The 21,491-nt window shown below is 39.4% G+C and overlaps 1 protein-coding gene across 7 annotated transcripts in view; it reads right to left on the minus strand.

The window, feature by feature from the left end:
- The window catches only part of FHIT (fragile histidine triad diadenosine triphosphatase), a 1,451,582-nt gene that overhangs the window by 1,204,087 nt on the left and 226,004 nt on the right, over positions 1-21,491 (minus strand). For 4 of the 7 annotated variants that reach the window (XM_089918156.1, XM_022572686.3, XM_089918157.1 and 1 more), the window contains exon 3: positions 14,796-14,846. The exons of 2 other annotated variants lie outside the window; for them this stretch is intronic. The gene's annotated coding sequence lies outside the window, so the exon portion shown is untranslated. Of the gene's footprint in view, positions 1-14,795; positions 21,461-21,491 lie in introns of those variants that run through there. One more of the 7 variants, XM_089918153.1, reaches the window with a different exon arrangement.

The following is a 21,491-nucleotide window of genomic DNA, read 5'->3' on the forward strand; positions in this document are numbered from 1 at the left end:
CTGGGTATGTGCTTCTCTAACTATTAATCTTCTTAATTAAAATGGGAACAATGACATGTTCTGAGGGTGGAATAAAATATTACATTAAACTATATCTCTGGGCTTCCCTGGTGGCGCAGTGGTTGAGAGTCTGCCTGCCGATGCAGGGGACACGGGCTCGTGCCCCAGTCCGGGAAGATCGCACATGCCGCGGAGCGGCTGGGCCCGTGAGCCATGGCCGCTGAGCCTGCGCATCCAGAGCCTGTGCTCCGCAACGGGAGAGGCCACAACAGTGAGAGGCCCGCGTACCACAAAAAACACAAAACAAAACAAAACTATATCTCTACCTTTTGAAACCAATCACAGATAGGACAGACAATCACAGCTCCTATCATTCACGTTTCTGATTTTGGTCTTAATTGTGGCTTTTGGTTGTTGCTATGAGGACCCAACCTAAATATCATTGCTTATATTTTATCGTTTAAAGAAAAATAAGGGAGCCAAGGTTTTGCCCATGAAAAATCTTGATGTCCATAATATAGTAGGTAAAGTATTTCTAAACTCTTTAGAATTATGTGTTTGAATCCATGACAACACACCTACATATATATATAATCAACATCCACCAAAGTGACATATGGCATTTTTTTCTTCCTTTATAATAAACAGAGGTCCCTGGAAATGTTTTAAGAAAAATGAATTCATATCTATACTTAAGTATAGGCATATTTGAATTGAGATTCCCTTGAAGAAAGTTATAATTTTCAAACACCACCATGCCTAAAACATATGAGTATTCAGATACTGAAATTATTGAAAATTAAGTTATTAAAACTTTTGGCATATACCTGTACTTCATGTAATTAATATTTTTCAGTAATTCAAGAAACAGATAAAAATTCACCCTAATTTTAACTTACTATAATTTCCATTTGAGAAACAATCTAGAAATTATCACCTGCCTGAATATTTTTGGAGTAGAAAAGATGACACAGTGCTGACCTGTGGGCTGACTCAGGTCCCAAGATGCATGTTGTAGGAACCCTTTGGCTGTTGTTGTGGTTCTTTATTCCAGGGTCCCCAACGCCTGGGCCAAGGACCGTTACATGTCTGCAGCCTCTTAGGAACCAGGCCGCATAGCAGGAGGTGAGTGGCGGGCTAGCGAGGGACGCTTCATCTGCTGCTCCCCATCACTCACATTACCTCCTGAACCATCCCTCCCCCACCCCACATCCGTGGAAAAATTGTCTTCCAGAAAACAGGTCCCTGGTGCCAGAAAGGTTGGGGACCACTGCTTTATTCATCCATTCAAGAGCCTGTACTAGCATGTTGTGTAATAGCAGGCACCTTGCTAGATTCTGGGACACAACAATAATCCCTGCCCTCAGGCACGTTACAATCTTCTTCACTCAGCATCTAATGGATCCAAAGCCAGGGAAGAGAAGCACCTCACAGCCACAGACTGCAACAAGGAAAAATAAAATGCTACTACCACCTGGTGTTTGTGTGTCTGTCTCTTTGCTTCTTTTAGGAGGTGGTGATATTTTTACATAAAAATCTGAATTTCTGGCTTCTTTCTTTAAAACAAAAAAAATCAGATCTTAGCATACTAGACCAGAAATCCCCCTTGGCAACAGCTCACTGGAGCCAGGTGGCAGCGTTGTACTTCCCAGATCATTGCATGTGTGTTCTCTAGTTCACCAATGTTCCCATCACTCCCATTAGGTTCACACATCACTCAGTTCTATTATCCACCTGGTCCTCATATTACAGTATTGAGTGCTGCCCCTCCTAAAAATGACTAGCAGTCAGAGAGCCTGGCTATAGCCTTGGGTCTGCTGTTTATTAAATATGTGACCTAGGATGAATGACTTAACCCACTGACCCTCAGCTTTCAGTTTTCTCTTCTGAAAAAAAAAAAGACAAAAATTAAAGATAATAAGACGAAACAAACCAACTTTGCTTTCTGGGCATGGCAATCGTGAATCTCCAAAGAGAAATCTATAGAACGGTTTCAAAATCTGGGAAGCACTGACCAAAGAGTTAGCCTTGTCGTAATTATATTTTCAGAAAAAAAAATCTAGAAAGTCAGAAATAACAGCCTGTGTCTGATTATTACTGTAAAGACCACAAAGTATTCTCAACTGAATCGAATCTCACATGACTTCTATGTGACAAATATTACTTTATCCATTTTGTAGATGAAGAAAACCCAGGCTCAAGGGCTTCCCTGGTGGCGCAGTGGTTGAGAGTCCGCCTGCCGATGCACGGGACACGGGTTCGTGCCCCGGTCCGGGAGGACCCCACATGCCATGGAGCGGCTGGGCCCGTGAGCCATGGCCGCTGAGCCTGCACATCCGGAGCCTGTGCTCCACAATGGGAGAGGCCACAACAGTGAGAGGCCCGCGTACCACAAAAAAAAAAAAAAAAAAGAAAACCCAGGCTGAAAAGGATCAAGGGACATGCTCCATCATAAAATTTTTATCAAGTCCACTTTCAAGATTGTTACCATAATTTGTCAAGATTGTTACCATAATTTTAATACCCATGAAGAGACCATGAACAACTGATACCACAGAATGGAAGACTAACCAGTAAGCTGAACCATCTTTTTCCAAGGACAAACTCCAGAGAAGGAGTACACTTTTTGAAGGGGAACACTTTTTAGAGGATATTATATGTTGTAATATCAGGGAAATATCTTGAATAAATATTTATAATTGACACTCATATAGACTTTTAATAAACTGGAAGGGTTAACGATTTTGAGGATGTACTCTCTTATTAAATGTTTCTCAACATTATATCATTTTCTTGGAGACTGTTATCAGTAAGGAGGTATTCAGTAACCTCTATGAGAAACAAATGCCCTTAATTTTATTAAAATCTACTTTTATTAACCCCCTCCTTACCTTCTATTTTAGCCCATTTGAACCATACTGCAGTTCAGAAAGAAATATGAGAATGGACCTGGCTTACTTTCACCTTTTCGAGAAGACCTTGATACAGTAAAAAGTCTGATTTAAACATGAAGTAAAGATTTATCACTTACCTTTCAGAAAAGACTCACCATAGGAACAGTAGGCTTTTCTAATGCATTTATATTTTTATTACGCTCACAAAAATTCAATTTAATGGTGTCTTTAGGTACACATTTACTGAATAAAATCAAATATATATTATCTTCATAATAACTTTTTAAAAAAATGCAATGGACTTATTTAAGTTTCTTCCATGGTTCACCGTAATTTAGGTAGAGAAAATTCTAAATGAACAAGCACAGGAGTGACTTTAAAGTACGTAGGAGATCTCCACGTACTTAATTTAGAAGCACTGTGGGAAATAAATCAGGAGATATGTGAAAGAGTAACCAGTTCTTGGTGGGAGGTAAACATGAGTGAGTAATGTGCAACCTACTGTTTACACACTGCAATCAGCTGGTTGCTAAGAAAAAAGCTTAAAGATAATGGCACTGCCACTACCATGGTTTTGCTCTAAACTTCTGAATTAAGCAGAGAAACTCAGACTAGAATGCCACATGGAGAACACGGTGCCAGGGACCATACACTTAGCATGCTAGAACTAAGTGTTAACAGCAACTGCAGAAGATGTGACTGCAGACTCAAGTAAACTTTCTGAAACAGTCATCTACAAAAATGGCTGTGTTTGGTGATCACGCTTCATGAAAAGAGACAGGCCCAAGAAATCTATAAGAATTGTAAGCCACAGTTTACAAATTTCAAAAACGGGGGAGAAATGTTTAGCATCCCAGCTTTTTATTCTTCCAAGTGAAGATTTTGAAAATAAATAGCATTTCCATCTAGTGTGCCCATCGCTTCATTATAAGAATAAATAAAAACATCCTAGTTCTAGGAGAACTAGATTTCTTTCCATGGACAATTTCATTTAGGAAAAGACAGCAGAAAACCTACAGAAAAGAAAACTTTTAAGGCAGGTTGTATTCCCCAAGCAACGGACTCTTCACACATTTATCTTGAAGGAGGTTTTTAAAGGAGTGCTTTGGGGATCAACATCTATAGAAAAAAAGGGAGGGAGAGAAAGGAAGCAGAATTGGCAGAAGTTCCAATGGTAACTTGTGGGGAATAATGAACATGGGCTGTCTTGTTTTGGGGTGAGAGGGCAGGGTCCTTTATACCCTCCAGTGTTGAGTTACTGGAGATAGACCACCTCATGAAAGAGATGTGCCTTTGAAAGAGGGCTGTCTGTGGGCAGCATCCCCAGCAGGCGGGGTAATGAGTCCTTAGCTCCTGAAGGAGGATCTGGGCAATGTATCAGAGTCCATACAACACTTTTGTCCCAAACTAGTGAAAATATTTTCAAGCACTGGCATTAAAGACAGTCACCTTTAAGCCTTTAATCTTAAGAGGTCACCATAATGCAAAGGCCACTTAAGATAACAATGGTAAAAAGTAAAAGCTTACAATGCTCTCATATTGTCAGATAACATCTGCAGGAAAATCATTCCTGTTGCTTTTTGATACAAAATGACTTCTTAAGTATCATATCTAAAAGGTGGTTCTAGAAAAAGATGGTGTGAATTCATTTTTCTCTGCTCTACTCATTTTTCCCTCTAAATACAACTAAATACCCTGGAAATTATTCATCAGAAAATGATAAAAGAACTCTGAAACCTGGAAAAAAGGTCACTGGCTAGGGACCTCAGAACTTGGAGGACAACAATGTGGTGAGTCCCCTGGTTTTCTGTTTATTTCCCATATACCCTGGACTGGGCACCAGAGCAGGAAGAGCCTGCTCTCTCTAGCCAAAGGACCAGAAAAGGGGAAGCCTAATAGAAACCCAGTGAGGAGCTCCAGTCTCTGAGGCACCAATGGGCAGTCTGATCTGGAGGCAGCAGCAGTGAAGTCCTAGGCTGACCTCATTACATATCTGACAAAAGACTAGTATCTAGAATATATAAAGAATTCTCAAAACTCAATAGCAAAAAAACAAAACAGCAACAACAAAAATCCAATTACAAAATGGGGAAAAGACAAGAAGAGATATTTCACCAAAGAGCATAGGCAGGTGGCAAGCACATGAAAAGACGTACAACATCATTAGCCATTAGAGAAATGCAATTTAAAACCATGATAAGACAATAACAAAAAAACAACAACAAAAAAAAAACCCAATCCAAAAATGGGCAGAAGACCTAAATAGACATTTCTCCAAAGAAGATATACAGACTGCCAACAAACACATGAAACAATGCTCAACATCATTAATCATTAGAGAAATGCAAATCAAAACTACAATGAGATATCATCTCACACCAGTCAGAATGGCCATCATCAAAAAATCTAGAAACAATAAATGCTGGAGAGGGTGTGGAAAAAAGGGAACACTCTTGCACTGCTGGTGGGAATGTGAATTGGTACAGGCACTATGGAGAACAGTATGGAGGTTCCTTAAAAAACTACAAATAGAACTACCATATGACCCAGCAATCCCACTACTGGGCATATACCCTGAGAAAACCATAATTCAAAAAGAGTCATGTACCAAAATGTTAATTGCAGCTCTATTTACAATAGCCTGGAGATGGAAACAACCTAAGTGCCCATCATCGGATGAATGGATAAAGAAGATGTGACACATATATACAATGGAATATTACTCAGCCATAAAAAGAAACGAAATTGAGCTATTTGTAATGAGGTGGATAGACCTAGAATCTGTCATACAGAGTGAAGTCAGTCAGAAAGAGAAAGACAAATACCGTATGCTACCACATATATATGGAATTTAAGAAAAAAAAATGTCATAAAGAACCTAGGGGTAAGACAGGAATAAAGACACAGACCTACTAGAGAACGGGCTTGAGGATATGGGGAGGGGGAAGGGTGAGCTGTGACAAAGCGAAAGAAAGGCATGGACATATATACACTACCAAACATAAGGTAGATAGCTAGTGGGAAGCAGCCGCATAGCACGGGGAGATCAGCTCGGTGCTTTGTGACCACCTGCAGGGGTGCGATAGGGAGGGTGGGAGGGAGGGAGACGCAAGAGGGAAGAGATATGGGAACATATGTATATGTATAACTGATTCACTTTGTTATAAAGCAGAAACTAACACACCATTGTAAAGCAATTATACCCCAATAAAGATGTTAAAAAATAAATAAATAAAATAAAATCATGATAAGATACCACTATATACCTTTCAGAATGGCAGAAATTAGAACAGTGATAACATCAAATGCTGGTGAGGATGCAGAGAAACCGAATGACTCATACGTAGCTGGTAGGAATGTAAAATGGTACAGTGATTTCGGAAAAAAAGTTTGGTGGTTCCTTTTAAAATTAAAAATGGACTTATCATATGACACAGCAATTGTACTCTTAGGCAATTGTACTCTTATCCCAGAGCAATGAAAACTTATTCTCATGCAGAAGTTTGTACATGAATGTTTACAGCAGCTTATTTGTAATAGCCAAAAAGTAGAAAGTATCCAAACATACTTCAATAGGTGAATGTTTAAACAAACTGCAGTACATCGGTAACATGGAACAATATTTAGCAATTTTTAAAAAGCCAATCTCAAAAGGATACATACTGCACAGTTAGTTTTATATAACATTCATGAAATATGAAAATTATCATGATCAAGAACAGATTAGCAGTTGCTAGTGGTTGAGGATGATGTGAGGGGATGGGTGTGGCTATGAAGGAGTAGAAGGAAGGAGTCTTGTGATGATGGTACAGGTAAGTATCTTTTTTTTTTTTTTTTTTTTTTTGCGATACGCGGGCCTCTCATTGTTGTGGCCTCTCCCGTTGCGGAGCACAGGCTCCGGACGCGCAGCCTCAGCGGCCATGCCTTACGGGCCCAGCCACTCCGCGGCATGTGGGATCCTTCCAGACCGGGGCACGAACCCGTGTTCCCTGCATCGGCAGGCAGACTCTCAACCACTGCGCCACCAGGGAAGCCCCAGGTAAGTATCTTGATTGTGTTGGTGATTGCATGAAACTACACGTGATAAAATTGCATAGAACTACACTTACACACGTAATATACATAAACACACACAAAATGCCTGTATAACTGGTAAAATCTGAATAAGCTCTACAGATTATACCAGTGTCAATTTCCTGGTTTTTGTATTGTACTATAGTTAAGCAAGATATTATCATTGGGGGAAGCTGGGCAAAGGGGCCACAGGACCTCCTTGTGTATTTCTTTACTACTTCCTATGAATCTATAATTATTTCCAAATTTAATTTTTTAAAAATCAGACCTACTGATTACTCAGAGTAAAAATTCCAAATCTAGGTATTGTTTCCTCTGCAGTTTACCCAGCATCTGCACTGATCATTGGAAGCAGATCATAAGCACATCTCAGATGCCCATACTTCCAATAACCTCTCCAATCCCCAGGCTCAATTCCCTCCTCTAGGCCCCTTCTTAGAGTTTAAAGAAGGGAACTAGTAGGGTGGGAACCCCCTCAATGGCTTAGCAAAACTCTATGCCAGTTCTCAGGTTGTCCTTCAACTCTGCTATGGCTCTATTCCACTTCTGTTGTCATCATTTTCTCCATGTCTGATGCATCAGGGTTGCTGCTGAAAAAGGTTTGGTTGCAGCCTTTCCTCATCAAAAATAGACCAGTTTTGGGCTTCCCTGGTGGCACAGTGGTTAAGAATCCGCCTGCCAATGCAGGGTACACGGGTTTGAGCTCTGGTCCGGGAAGATCTCACATGCCATGGAGCAGCTAAGCCCGTGCGCCACAACTACTGAGCCTGCACTCTAGAGCCCACGAGCCACAACTACTGAAGCCCGAGTGCCTAGAGTCCATGCTCCGCAACAAGAGAAGCCACTGCAATGAGAAGCCCACGCACAGCAACAAAGACCCAACGCAGCCAAAAAAATAATTAATTAATTGATTTTTACAAATAGACCAATTGTGATTGCTTGTGGCATTTTATAGTGACATGTACAAAACAAACAAACAAACAAACCCTAAAGCATGGCAGAAGGTCCTTAGGCTTTTATATAAATAATTTACTCTATATAAATTCCCCTAAGATAAATTTGTGTCAGTCTACAGAAAGTGTCTCTCTCAGGGGACTCATACCAGTTGTATTTCAGCACACTGATAGCCATTTGCAATTTGCAAAGAAAAAAATATATCTTTTTATCTGAAGGGGAACACCACACTGTTATTCCTTTGTAAGATTAAGAAATTTATTCTCGTTTAAAAGTTAGCTGAATTCTTACTCTTTTTACAAACTAGACTTTAAAACACAGCCAGTAAATTGACCAAACACTACCGCTTTTATCCTTCTGATATGTAAGCCTATCAAAACATTAGTGATAAAAAAAAAAATTAGTGATGAAAACCTTCATTTAAAAAATCCTGTTATTCAATTATAATATGCATTTCGCTACCACACTGTATTTACGACCCTTAAAAGTCAAAGCTGGAACTGCTCTAATACTGATTTCTTCAGTGCTTATCATTAATTAAAAAGTAAAAAACTATTACCAGGGTATCTGCAATCAGGCTTTTAAAGTAAGAAACATCAATATCCGGTAATTGAGAACATTTGGGAACAAATTTTAATCAGCAAAAACTCAGGAGAGAAAAGAAAAATGTTCTGTATTATTTCAAATTGTAACCAGATCAGTATATGCTACTGAAATATTACAACTGCCCATGCCTTCAAGGCATCTATCCAATTTTTCTCCTCTAGCAGATGCCAAAAAAAAAAAATACAGTCAGACTCGTCCATTTATATAATGTTTACATATATAACACATCAGCAATATATTGTCTGAGGTTTTATGGAAGCCAACGTCAAGAAGCAAAATGTGTTCTGCCAATGTACTTCAGTTCCTGCTCATCCTTAGAGGTAGGCAGATGGATCATTAAATTATGGCTGTGCTAAGTACCTACTAAAGCATAGTGATGTACTTGTGTCAAGGGCACATAGATGAATAAAATAGTTCCCACCCTAAAGGAGTGCAAAATCTAGTATTGGAGCCACATGGAGAGTCTGCAAATGAAAGAACTCAAGCACAGAGTGTGTCCATGGTGAAAGGGAAGTCCTTAACATCAGTTGAGACTGATAAAAATAGAAAAGAATAGTGGTAATAGCAAGAATGGTTTGAGTGTCTTTGGCTCCCTAATCCACTCTACCAGCATCCACCAAGTCACCTCAAATAAACAAATCTATTTGTTATGTACCTGTTAGGTACCTGCAGTTTCAAAAAATGTCCCCTAGCTTCCCCTTATCTATCAGTCAGGGTCCCAGCAGGACACAGATGGCCCACTCTAATTAAAATAGATTGAGGAGGGTTTAATAAAAGAGACCATTTACAAAACTTTGGGTAGTATACACAGAAACGATAAGCAATAGCCAACACTCTGGAGTTATTATCATCCTTAGCTGTAAAAGGAGAAGGGAAAGGAGCAGTGCCCAGAACCTTGAAGGAGAAGGTCTGGTTGGGAGTTAATATTAAGAAGAGATTTAGATAGAGGGACACAGCTAGACCAAGTAAGAGCCATTGGGAGGGATCCAAGGCAACTAATACCCTGACCTCACTCTCCTCCGTTCCTCTGATCTCGTTTGGGTTTCCAACTGGCCAGAAAGCAAAAAATCCACTGATGAAGTCCATATAGATGAGCAGATGGAAGAGAATAGAGTTCCTGATTCCCACTGTTGAGAAAATCAGGAGCTACCAACTGCCTAGGGCAGAGAGCTGCTCTGAAATTTAAATGATATAAGGCATATTATGCAAACAAACACAACCTCAAACATAGCACATGAATGAGAAATGGAAGTTATTAAATATATAATAAGGATTTTCTTCATTATACAATTCAATTTAGCAATTATCTATGCCTCCTATCATTTTCTCTCCACACGAAAGGTACATAGGAAGGGGAGAGAAACCAACATTTCTGGAGTGACTACTACATTTGCAGCACAGTGCTAAGCATTTGGGATATGCCATCTCATCTAATTTTCCCTAGGAACTACAAGATAGGAATTATTTAGCCTATGGGATAGGTGAAGAAACTGAAGCTCAGATACATTAACCATCTTGCTTACAATCATAATTAGGAACTCAGATCTGTCAAACTCCTAAACCCATGATTTCTTCATTATTATATGTGATGAGTTGTAGATGGGCTACCTGCCCACATGAGAAATATTTTTCATCAAACCGAGGGAAATCAGAGGACAAGCTTGCTAAAGGTAAAACATCCATCTTAGGGTTGCCGTTAAGAAACAGTCAATAACTGATAGATATGAGGAAGAAGAGGAGAAGAATGGTGATGATGATGATGGTGGTGATGACAGTGATGGTGATGGTGACGACTGATGGTGGTGCTGGTAATGATGATAAACACCTCATCTTAACAAAGGGCTAAAGAGCTTCTATAACTGACACCAACAATTCCTAAAATAGGGTATCAGTATGTAGCTGAAGACTACATTTGACTATTGTTAATATAACTATTTGTTAATACTGGTCCCTCAGTCATAAGAAGAAGCTTTTTTCAGAGCAGGCTGTGTGGTATAGCAGCTTGAACCCTTTGAATTTCAGTCTCCCAGTCTGTGAAATGCAGTAATAATATATGTGGTGCCTAGAGCTGATGTGAGGTATGAATGACAGACTGTGTTTAGAGCACCTTGGATCAGGGCCTAGAACACAAAGTCAAGTTAGCCTTTTAATACTGATGGAAGGTTGCTTCAAACACATGTGGGTTCTTGGCAAGTCTTTCTTTGAGTAAAGGACCTAGAAGTAGAAGTCAACCTCAAGCAACATTTTTAGGGAAATAGTTTTTCTTTTGTCATTTCAACAAACAACTGAACCAGAGTGTTTTAAAGATTATTCTGCCATGAAAACAGCACTGTCAATGACCACAATAAATGCTAAACAAAATTCTTCATGAAATTAAACATTTTTCATGAACCCAAGGCTATAAATATTTTAGGGGTAACTCATGACACTTTGTATTTATGCTATGTGCCATTACCAATTTTTTGTGTACAAAATATCCTTTCTGATGTAAAAAATTGTACAAAAAATCAAAAGAAGCCACCAAAGAAACACCAACTTATTGGAGAAAAAAATTCCTAATTTCCTAATTTTTTTCTACAACTGACTGCATTCAAAGAAACACATGCATTTTTAAACAAAATATATACCACAAATTTCCTCTTTAGATTGAATCTTTCAGGAGTAACTTAGCAAAGTTGAAGCTTTAGTAAAAAATACATGAAATACAGAGTGAATGAAGTCTTTATTTCATCCTCCAGAAAATATCTACTTATAAAATATACACATGGCTAAATTCAGAAACCTACATAGTGGAAAGTTTCATAATTTGATTTGTTATAGTAAGCTATTGATATTTTTGATAGGAAAGAAGAGAGGAAGGGAGATACGAACCTCAGAATATATCCTCTGCAGTTTAAGATATAAAAGTTTTATTATTTCCATTAAGGTACTTAATATTTAACATCAAATGTTACTTCTTTCATCTTGCTGTCTTATTAAAAAAGCCTATCAACGAAAAATTAAGTCTCTATATGAAATGGTTCATCCATAGTGATAACAAGTTTGAATTATAACTTAGTCAATGAAAGGTTGTTTGTCTATATTTTATTGCTTTTGCTATTTCTTTAGTAATCATCTTTGCAGTCTGTGCACTGACATTTGCAATAATGTGTTTACATCAGAAAGTTAGGCCCTGTCGTTTGATGTAACAAGAGGCTGTATTTTGTAGCACACAGGCACTTAGCATACCCCACTTCCTCTTTGGCATGTGAGTATAATGGTTTTTTCATCTGTCATATTTAATTACCTTTATAGGCATTAACAACATATTAGTAAAAATCTGTGGACGGATATTCGTTTTGTCATATTCTTTTTCTGAGGTGAAAGTCTACTTGATAATTACAACTTCATTTCCCATAAAGCTAAAAAGAAAGTACTATGTGATTTTCATCTGTCTATCAGACCAAGGTCTCTTATTAAAGACTGAATCAGAGAATAAAATTACAATGCACTCTGACTCTGCCACAGAATTTTGTAACTTGAAGGGAACTGTATTCCCGCGTGCATGCAAATACCCTATCCCACTACAGAATGTGTTCTCTACACTTAGCAGAAGTCGCTGATGCTTCACCCAGATCCTGTTTGGGTTTTGGGATCCATTTTACCAATTTGGTAGCCCATTCCTTCTTACAGGTGTTGCTGCCAATCTTCTCCAAAGGACTGCCCTTGAGCGAAAGAGCCCCTTCACCCAGAGGTGCCTGGGAGACGTACCACCATATCCACCCCCTACCCAGGGCCCATAGCTAATGACTGACTAGTGGAAAGGGGAGCGCTCTCTCTCAAGGCAGGACTGCCCTTGTGGTACGATTCACGCTCCAGAGCACCTCATGCGATCCGGCTAATTTTATCAGAAACCACATCCTTGGTAGCTTCTTCCCTTGCCCTATCCTAATACTCTCACTCCCCTCCTGGTTTCTCCCAAGAGTCCTCCCTTAATAAATCACCTGCACACCAATCCCTGTCTGAAGACCAGGAACCCAACCTAAGACTCCATAGAAGCAAACACTGATGAAAAGACAGGCACATAATTGGTCTTCCAGTTTGGGCAGGTAAGCAACAACATCTCAGCCATTTTTAAAGCCCCTGTCTACAGAGCTTTACAAGCCCAAGTTGGTGCTGGGGGGAGAATGTCACATGCCATTATGTAACTGCGTGAAGGGAAGTTCCTAAGATCTACAAACTCACCTCACTGACAGGAGTCACTAACTGATTCCTACTCTGGGGAATGCGGCAGTTGGCAAGGGCTGCCCTTCTTGGCAGATGTCAGGTGGTGTCCTGCACTGCAATTCCCCACTCATTGGGAGAACAAAAGGAGTCTGGGGCTAGTGGAGGGAAAAAATACGACAAGCCTAGCATCAAACTACAAACAGCTCTTTGAAACCTCCCTGATAGAGATGATGGTGTTTGTGCCATACCTATTGAGTTGAATCCAATAATAGAAGGACGGATCACCACTTACTCTGTGCTGTCAGTAATGAAAGCTATCAAAACTAAGCCTGAATGCACCTCACTGTTGTCATGTAAATCTAACATGGACAGCTTAATGAGGGAGGGACATTACCTTTTCTCACACTCCAATTTTACTCTTGAAAGAAATGTGGCCCATACTGGCAATTAACTTGAGAGATTAATTAAATCAACAGCAAGTTCAGTTCCTTCCACAGTGCATTCTGATATCATAGGAAGGGACCAACATGCTGTGGGCACTTAGCACATGTTAAATAATAATTACTAAAATAATCTAATTTGGACTATTTTTTGCAGAAAACTGGTAGCTAACCTCACCAGTAAACAAATGCCACAGTCTGATACAGCTACTCAATATTTTACATGGTCTTACTCTAAACTCTATCATTCCTGAAACTCCCAACAAATACTGCACAATAAGTGTGTTTCCTCCCTCAGCAATTTCACTCACCGATAGTATTTACTATATCTTATTGGGCCTCCTGAAGAGTGAGGAGGCAGCCAATCAGACAAAACACAAACTCTGACCCAGCTTAAGAAGTAATAGGCAGGATCCCATTGTGTCTTCTTCAAAACAAAGACTGACACTGACATGGGAAGGAAAGAACAACAGGGGTAGAGGCATGACCTTTATTCCGTGTCAGAAAGCCACATGGTGTGCTCTGGTTTACTTTCTTATGTATTCTCAGAGTCAACTGAGTTCTATTTTTGTGCTTTCTTCTCTGAAATGCTAAAGTGCTTTCCTCCTCTATCTACAGAAAATCTGGTTTTAAGAGGAGTCGTACAAATTTGCCCAATTGGCAGAATGGTAATTAAATACTTGCTTTGCTGAAAGTCAATAAAATTGTTTTAAAATGTCTGCTATAGAATCATGTACCTATAATATAGGTCAAATTAATACAATAGAGTTATTATATAGATACCACGTATGAATTACAGTAGTGCCTATTCCCCCTCATCCCCACACAGCTCTCAAATCCACCTACCCAAAAGGTGATTCCCAACAGTCTCATTAGCAAGGACTCCTCTTATTATCATTTGAGAATGGAGTATAAATTTTTAAATATTCTATATATCCAAGATTAATAATCAACTAATTTCCCTTTTGGTGTTATTAAAGAAGGTATATATTCTGTTGAAACTTCTGATCAACAAATCAACATTAGGACACAGAATTAACATAATCCTTGGGAAAAATAGGAAAAGGTAACATTTGGGTACCTTCTTCACAGTCAGTGTGGTTACTCATACACTTCAGGAAATAATGAAATGAGTGTGAAGATCTCTTTTCTAGACAGGGAACTCTATGACAAGGTGATGTCCTAGACCTACCCTAATAGGCATAAGTGAAGAAAATTTATATTAACAATCTTTTAAACTGCAAGAAGCTTTATCTACCCAAGTGGCACCTTGGAACTAGAAAGAGATGGTAATTAACATCAAGTCCCAATGTTCTAATATAATCATATCACCTGAAACACAGTATCTCCAGGAATATCTTCAACTATTACAAAAAATGTCTACACTATTAATATACTTCTTGACCACCACAGACTGAACGTTTGTGTCCCTCCCTAAATTCATATGTTGAAATCCTAACTCCATTGTGATGGTATTAGAAGGTGGGGCCTCTGGTAGGTGATTAGGTCACATAATGGGATTAGTGCTCTTATAAAAGAGACCCCAAGAGCTCTCTTGCCCCTTCCATCATGCAAGGACACAGTGACAAGATGGGCTATGAACCAGGAAAAAGGCTCTCACCGGACAATGAATCTGCCAGCGTCTTGATCTTGGAGTTCCCAGCCTCTAGAACTAAAAGAAATAAATTTCTGCTGTTCAAGCCACCCATGGTATTTTTGTTATAACAGCACAAAGAGACAATGACAGAGTGTTCCTACAATTGATGACAAAAAAAAAGTATATGGAAAACAAATGACTGATTTTATCAGATTTGGAGTGGTCTTAAATTTGCATCAAAATGAAAATATTTAATTCAACTGATCCAATATTAGTCCATATTTTTCATTCAGGCTATTATTTTAGACCTACTACTAATAATAATGTCTAACATTACTAAGCTCTTACAAAGTGTTTTATGTGCATTCAATCATTTATTTGACTCAACAACCCTATGTAAGAAGTACTATTATCATCCCACTTTACAGATGAAAAAACTAAAGTTTACTTAAATATCATGCATAGCTATACGGCATCTGTGTTTACCTGCTCCTTGGTCAATCCGGACCAAATGACCGGGGTGGTGGAGGGGGTAGGGAGAGGTAGTGGGGGTGTGAAGTTTGATATTGTGTTCTAATGGTCAAGGAAAACACTGTGAAATGTCTGAACAATAACTTGTCCCAAGACCACAAGCTTACCTTCAGTACTGCGAATACTGTAAGAGATATATCTAAAGTTCTTTCTGATATTTCTTACATCACCAGTTTAATTGCATATAATACATATTAATTGGATGTAAGATCTATTTGAATATTTCTCACTGTAGCAGAATTATATAAGGAGAGTTAAATACTATAGGGAGCTGACAGTTTTGTTTAACAGAAAGTAAAAGTTGGGAAAAATATAATCTCAATGATTCCACTGAAGTGGGGGTGGAGTCAAGATGGCGTACTAGGAGGACGCAGAATTCGCGTCTCCGCACAACTAGGACACCTACCAGGCACCAGTGGGGGTCCATGGACACTTAAGGGGATGAGAGGAACCCCCAGCAACCAGGCAGGACATGGGGTATGGGGGTAGTGAAGGGGGAGGAGAAGTGGAGGCGGGTCAGGACTGGCGCCCCTGAGGGACGGCTGAGGGAGGGGAAGGGGTCCCATGCCCGAAGGGGGATATTGGGGAACCAATGGGAGGGCAGAGGATCAAAACGGAGAGTGGCCAGGTTTCCCCTGCCCACTTGGGCCCCTAGGAACATGGTGAGATCCCAGGCCTAATCCTCTGCCCACTGAGGCCCCCTCCAGCCATGCGGATCCTGAGACAGTGGGAGGGAGGAAAGGGGGAGCAAAAGTAACAGCCGGACATCTGGGACGGCACCCCTGAGGGGTGGCTTGCGGAGGAAAGGAGTTCCTACACCCAGCGGGATCCACTCACGATTAGGGGTCCAGCGGACACGGGGGAAACCCTGGGGGAGATGGTGGGGAGGGGTGCAAAGGAACAGAAGGGAACATGGCCAGTGCTTTCCCTGTCCACTTAGGCACTGGGGAGCCTGCTGGACTCTGAGGCCTAATCCTCTGCCCTCGGAGCCTCCTTGCTGCTGGGCATAACCCAAGCCCCGCCCCTACACCCCCACCCAGGGCCCTACCTCTACACTCAGAGAACCCCTCCAACGCACTGGGCCTAAAACCCACCCACGCACCCTTCCTCAGGGCCCTAACTCCAAACTCCAGAACCCCACACTCCAGAGGCCCTCCTTCCTAGTGCTCCCTCTCCCCTTCCGCACAGGTTCTAAGCAGAGGCCCCACCCCATGCTTGAAGGTAACCCTGCCAAGGCCCCGCCCCCAGGGCCTTTTCTGGCTAGTGGGTCCTGAGCCTAGGTTCCTGCCAAGGCTGAAACGTAACCCTCCCACCCGCCTAGGTCACCCCACCCTAAACCCCGCCCCTGCCTCAGTTCCACCCCTCGCCTAAACTCCACCCCCATAGCCAAGGCTTTTATTTTCTTTTCTCCTCTATTAGATTGGAGTTCTGTTTTACCTTGTTGATTCATTGTTGTTGAGTCTTTCATATTTTTATTTTTCCTAGTTAATCTTTTAGTTTTTGAATTTTACTTTATTCTTTAGACTTTCTTATTGTTCTCTCCTTTTGGCTTGTTCCCCCCCCCCCACCGCTTTATTTTCTCTGTTGTGGTTTTATTTTACCTTGTTAAAGTTATTTCAATTATGGTTTTATTTTTCCTAATGTATTTTTTATCTTTCTAATTTTATTTTGTTTTTCATTCTTTAATATTACACTGTTCTCTTTTTTCTTTCTTTCTTTGTTGTTTTTACAGAGCCAAGAAGCTTGCAGAACGTTGGTTCCCAGGCCGGAGACTGGGCCTGAGCTCCTGTGGTGGGAGCTCCAAGTCCAAACTGCTGGACTAACAGAGAACCTCAGACCCCAGGGAATATTAATTGGAGTGAGGCCTCCCAGAGGCCCTCATCTCAGCACCAAGACCCGGTTCTATCCAACTGCCTGCAAACTCCAGCACTGAATGTCTCAGTTCAAAAAACCAGTAACACAGGAATACAGAACCACACATCAAAAAAAAAAAGAAAAGAAAAGAAACAATAAAATATGTTACAGACGAGGAAGCAAGTTAAAAACCTACAAGACCAAATAAATGAAGATGAAATAGGCAACCTACATGAAAAACAATTCAAAGTAATAATAGTAAAGATGATCCAAAATCTCAGAAACAGAATGGAGAAAATGCAAGAAATATTTAACAAGGACCTAGAAGAACTAAAGAGCAAACAAACAGTGATGAACAACACAACTACTGAAATTAAAAATACACTAGAAGGAATCAATATCAGAATAACTGAGGCAGAAGAACGGATAAGTGAGCTGGAAGATTAAATGGTGGAAATAACTGCCAGGGAGCAGAATAAAGAAAAAAGAATGAAAAGAATTGAGGACAGTCTCAGAGGCCTCTGGGGCAACATTAAATGCACCAACATTCAAATTTTAGGGGTCCCAGAAGAAGAAGAGAAAAGGAAACGGTCTGAGAAAATATTTGAAGAGAAAAGTCGAAAACTTCCCTAACATGGAAAAGGAAATAGTCAATCTAGTCCAGGAAGCACAGAGAGTACCATACAGGATAAACCCAAGGAGAAACATACCGAGACACATATTAATCAAACTATCAAAAATAAAATACAAAGAAAAATTATTAAAAGCAGCGAGGGAAATGCAACAAATAACATACAAGGGAATCCGCATAATGATAAACAGCTGATCTTTCAGCAGAAACTCTGCAAGCCAGAAGGGAGTAGCAGGACATATTTAAACTGATGAAATGGAAAAACCTACAACCAAGATTACTCTACCCAGCAAGGATCTCATTCAGATTCGAGGGAGAAATTAAAACCTTTACAGACAAGCAAAAGTTAAGAGAATTCAGCACCACCAAACCAGCTTTACAACAAATGCTAAAGAAACTTCTCTAGGCAGGAAACACAAGAGAAGAACAAGACCTACAAAATCTAACCCCAAACAATTAAGAAACTGGTAATAGGAACACACAAATCGATAATTACCTTAAATGTTAATGGATAAAATACTCTGACCAAAAGACACAGACTGGCTGAATGGATACAAAAACAAGACCCATATATATGCTGTCTGCAAGAGACCCACTTCAGAACTCAGGACACATACAGACTGAAGGTGAGGGGATGGAAAAAAATATTCCATGCAAATGCAAATCAAAAAAAAGCTAGAGTAGCGATTCTCATATCAGACAAAATAGACTTTAAAATAAAGACTGTTAAAAGACACAAAGAAGGACACTACATAATGATCAAGGGAGCAATCCAAGAAGAAGATATAACAATTGTAACTATTTATGCACCCAACATAGGAGCACCTGAATACATAAGGCAAATGCTAACCATCATAAAAGGGGAAATCGACATTAACACAATCATAGTAGGGCACTTTAACACCCCACTTTCACCAATGGGCAGATCATCCAAAATGAAAATAAATAAGAAAACACAAGCTTTAAATGACACATCAAACAAGATGGACTTAATTTATATTTATAGGACATTCCATCCAAAAACAACAGAATACACTTTCTTCTCAAGTGCTCATGGAACATTCTCCAGGATAGACCATATCTTAGGTCACAAATCAAGCGCTGGTAAATTTAAGAAAATTGAAATCGTACCAAGTATCTCTTCCAACCACAATGCTTGAGACTAGATATCAATTACAGGGAAAAAAATCTAAAAAATACAAACACATGAAAGCTAAACAATACAGTACTAAATAACCAAGAGATCACTGAAGAAATCAAAGAGGAAATCAAAAAATACCTAGAAACAAATGACAATGAAAACCCGATGACCCAAAACCTATGGGATACAGCAAAAGCAGTTCTAAGATGTAAGTTTATAGCAATACAATCGTACCTCAAGAAACAAGAAACAACTCAAATACGGAACCTAACCTTAAACCTAAAGCAATTAGAGAAAGATGAACAACAACAACAAAAAAAAAACAAAATTAGCGGAAGGAAAGAAATCATAAAGATCAGACCAGAATAAATTTTTTAAAAAATGAATGAAACAACAGCAAAGATCAATAAAACTAAAAGCTGGTTTTTTGAGAAGATACACAAAATTGATAACCCATTAGCCAGACTCATCAACAAAACAAGGGAGAAGACTCAAATCAACAGAATTAGAAGTGCAAAAGAAGTAACAACTGACACTGCAGAAACACAAAGGATCATAAGAGATTCCTACAAGCCACTATATGCCAATAAAACGGACAAGCTGGAAGAAATGGACAAGTTCTTAGAAAAGCACAACCTTCCAAGACTGAACCAGGAAGAAATAGAAAATATAAACAGACCAATCACAAGCACTGAAATTGAGACTGTGATTAAAAGTCTTGCAACAAACGAAAGGCAGGACCAGATGGCTCCACAGGCGAATTCTATCAAACACTTAGAGAAGAGCTAACACCTATCCTTCTCAAACTCTTCCAAAATATAGCAGAGGGAGAAACACTCCCACACTCATTCTACGAGGCCACCATCACCCTGATACGAAAAGCAGACAAAGATATTACCAGAAAAGAAAACTACAGGCCAATATCACTGATGAACATAGATGCAAAAGTCCTCAACTAAATAGTAACAAACAGAATCCAGCAGCACATTAAAAGGATCATACACCATGATAAAGTGAGGTTTATCCCAGGAATGCAAGGATTCTTCAATATATGCAAATCAATCAATGTGATACACCATATTAACAAACTAAAGGATAAAAACCATATGATCAACTCAATAGATGCAGAAAAAGCTTTTGACAAAATTCAACACCCATTTATGATAAAAACTCTCCAGAAAGTAGACATAGAGGGAACCGACCTCAACATAATAAAGGCCATACATAATGACAAACCCACAGCCCACATCGTTCTCAATGGTGAAAAACTGAAACCCTTTCCTCTAAGATCAGGAAGAAGACAAAGTTGCTCACTCTCACCACTATTATTCAACATAGTTTTGGAAGTTTTAGCCACAGCAATCAAAGAAGAAAAAGAAAAAAAAGGAATCCAAATTGGAAAAGAAGAAGTAAAACTGTCACTGTTTGCAGATGACGTGATACTATACATAGAGAATCCTAAAGATGCTACCAGAAAACTACTAGGGCTAATCAATGAATTTGGCAGAGTAGCAAGATCCAAATTAATGCACAGAAATCTCTTGCATTCCTATACACTAATGATGAAAAATCTTAAAGAAAAAATAAGGAAACACTCCCATTTACCACTGCACCAAAAAGAATAAAATACCTAGGAATAAACTTACCTAAGGAGACTAAAGACCTGTATGCAATAAACTATAAGACACTGATGAAAGAAATTAAAGATGATACAGGTGGAGAGATCTACCATGTTCTTGGACTGGAATACTCAACATTGTGGAAATGACTGTACTACCCAAAGCAATCTACAGATTCAATGCAATCCCTAACAAAATACCACTGGCATTTTTCACAGAACTAGGACAAAAAATTTCACAATTTGTATGCAAACACAAAGGACCCTGAATAGCCAAAGCAATCTTGAGAAAGAAAAGCAGAGCTGGAGGAAGCAGGCTCCTAGACTTCAGACTGTACTACAAAGCTATAGTAATCAAGACAGTATGGTAGTGGCACAAAAACAGAAATATAGATCAATGGAACAGGATAGAAAGCCCAGGGATAAACCCATGCACTTATGGTCACCTTATCTTTGATAAAGAAGGCAAGAGTATACAATGGAAAAAAGAGAGCCTCTTCAATAAGTGGTGCTGGGTAAACTGGACAGCTACATGTAAAGGAATGAAATGAGAACACTTCCTAACACCATACACAAAAATAAACTCAAAATGGATTAAAGATCTAAATGTAAGGCCAGACACTATCAAACTCTTAGAGGAAAACATAGGCAGAACACTCTATGACATAAATCACAGCAATATACTTTTTGACCCACCTCCTAGAGAAATGGAAATAAAAACAAAAATAAACAAATGGGACCTAATGAAACTTAAAAGCTTTTGCACAGCAAAGGAAACCAAAAACAAGACGAAAAGATAACCCTCATAATGGGAGAAAATATTTGCAAATGAATCATCGGACAAAGGATTAATCTCCAAAATATACAAGCAGCTCATGCACCTCAATATCAAAAAAACAAACAACCCGATCCAAAAATGGACAGAAGACCTAAAGAGACATTTCT

Source organism: Delphinapterus leucas, chromosome 10, assembly GCF_059928025.1.
Source record: "Delphinapterus leucas isolate spDelLeu-1000000601 "Yukka" chromosome 10, BTC_Dleu_Yukka2, whole genome shotgun sequence".
NCBI lineage: Eukaryota > Metazoa > Chordata > Mammalia > Artiodactyla > Monodontidae > Delphinapterus > Delphinapterus leucas.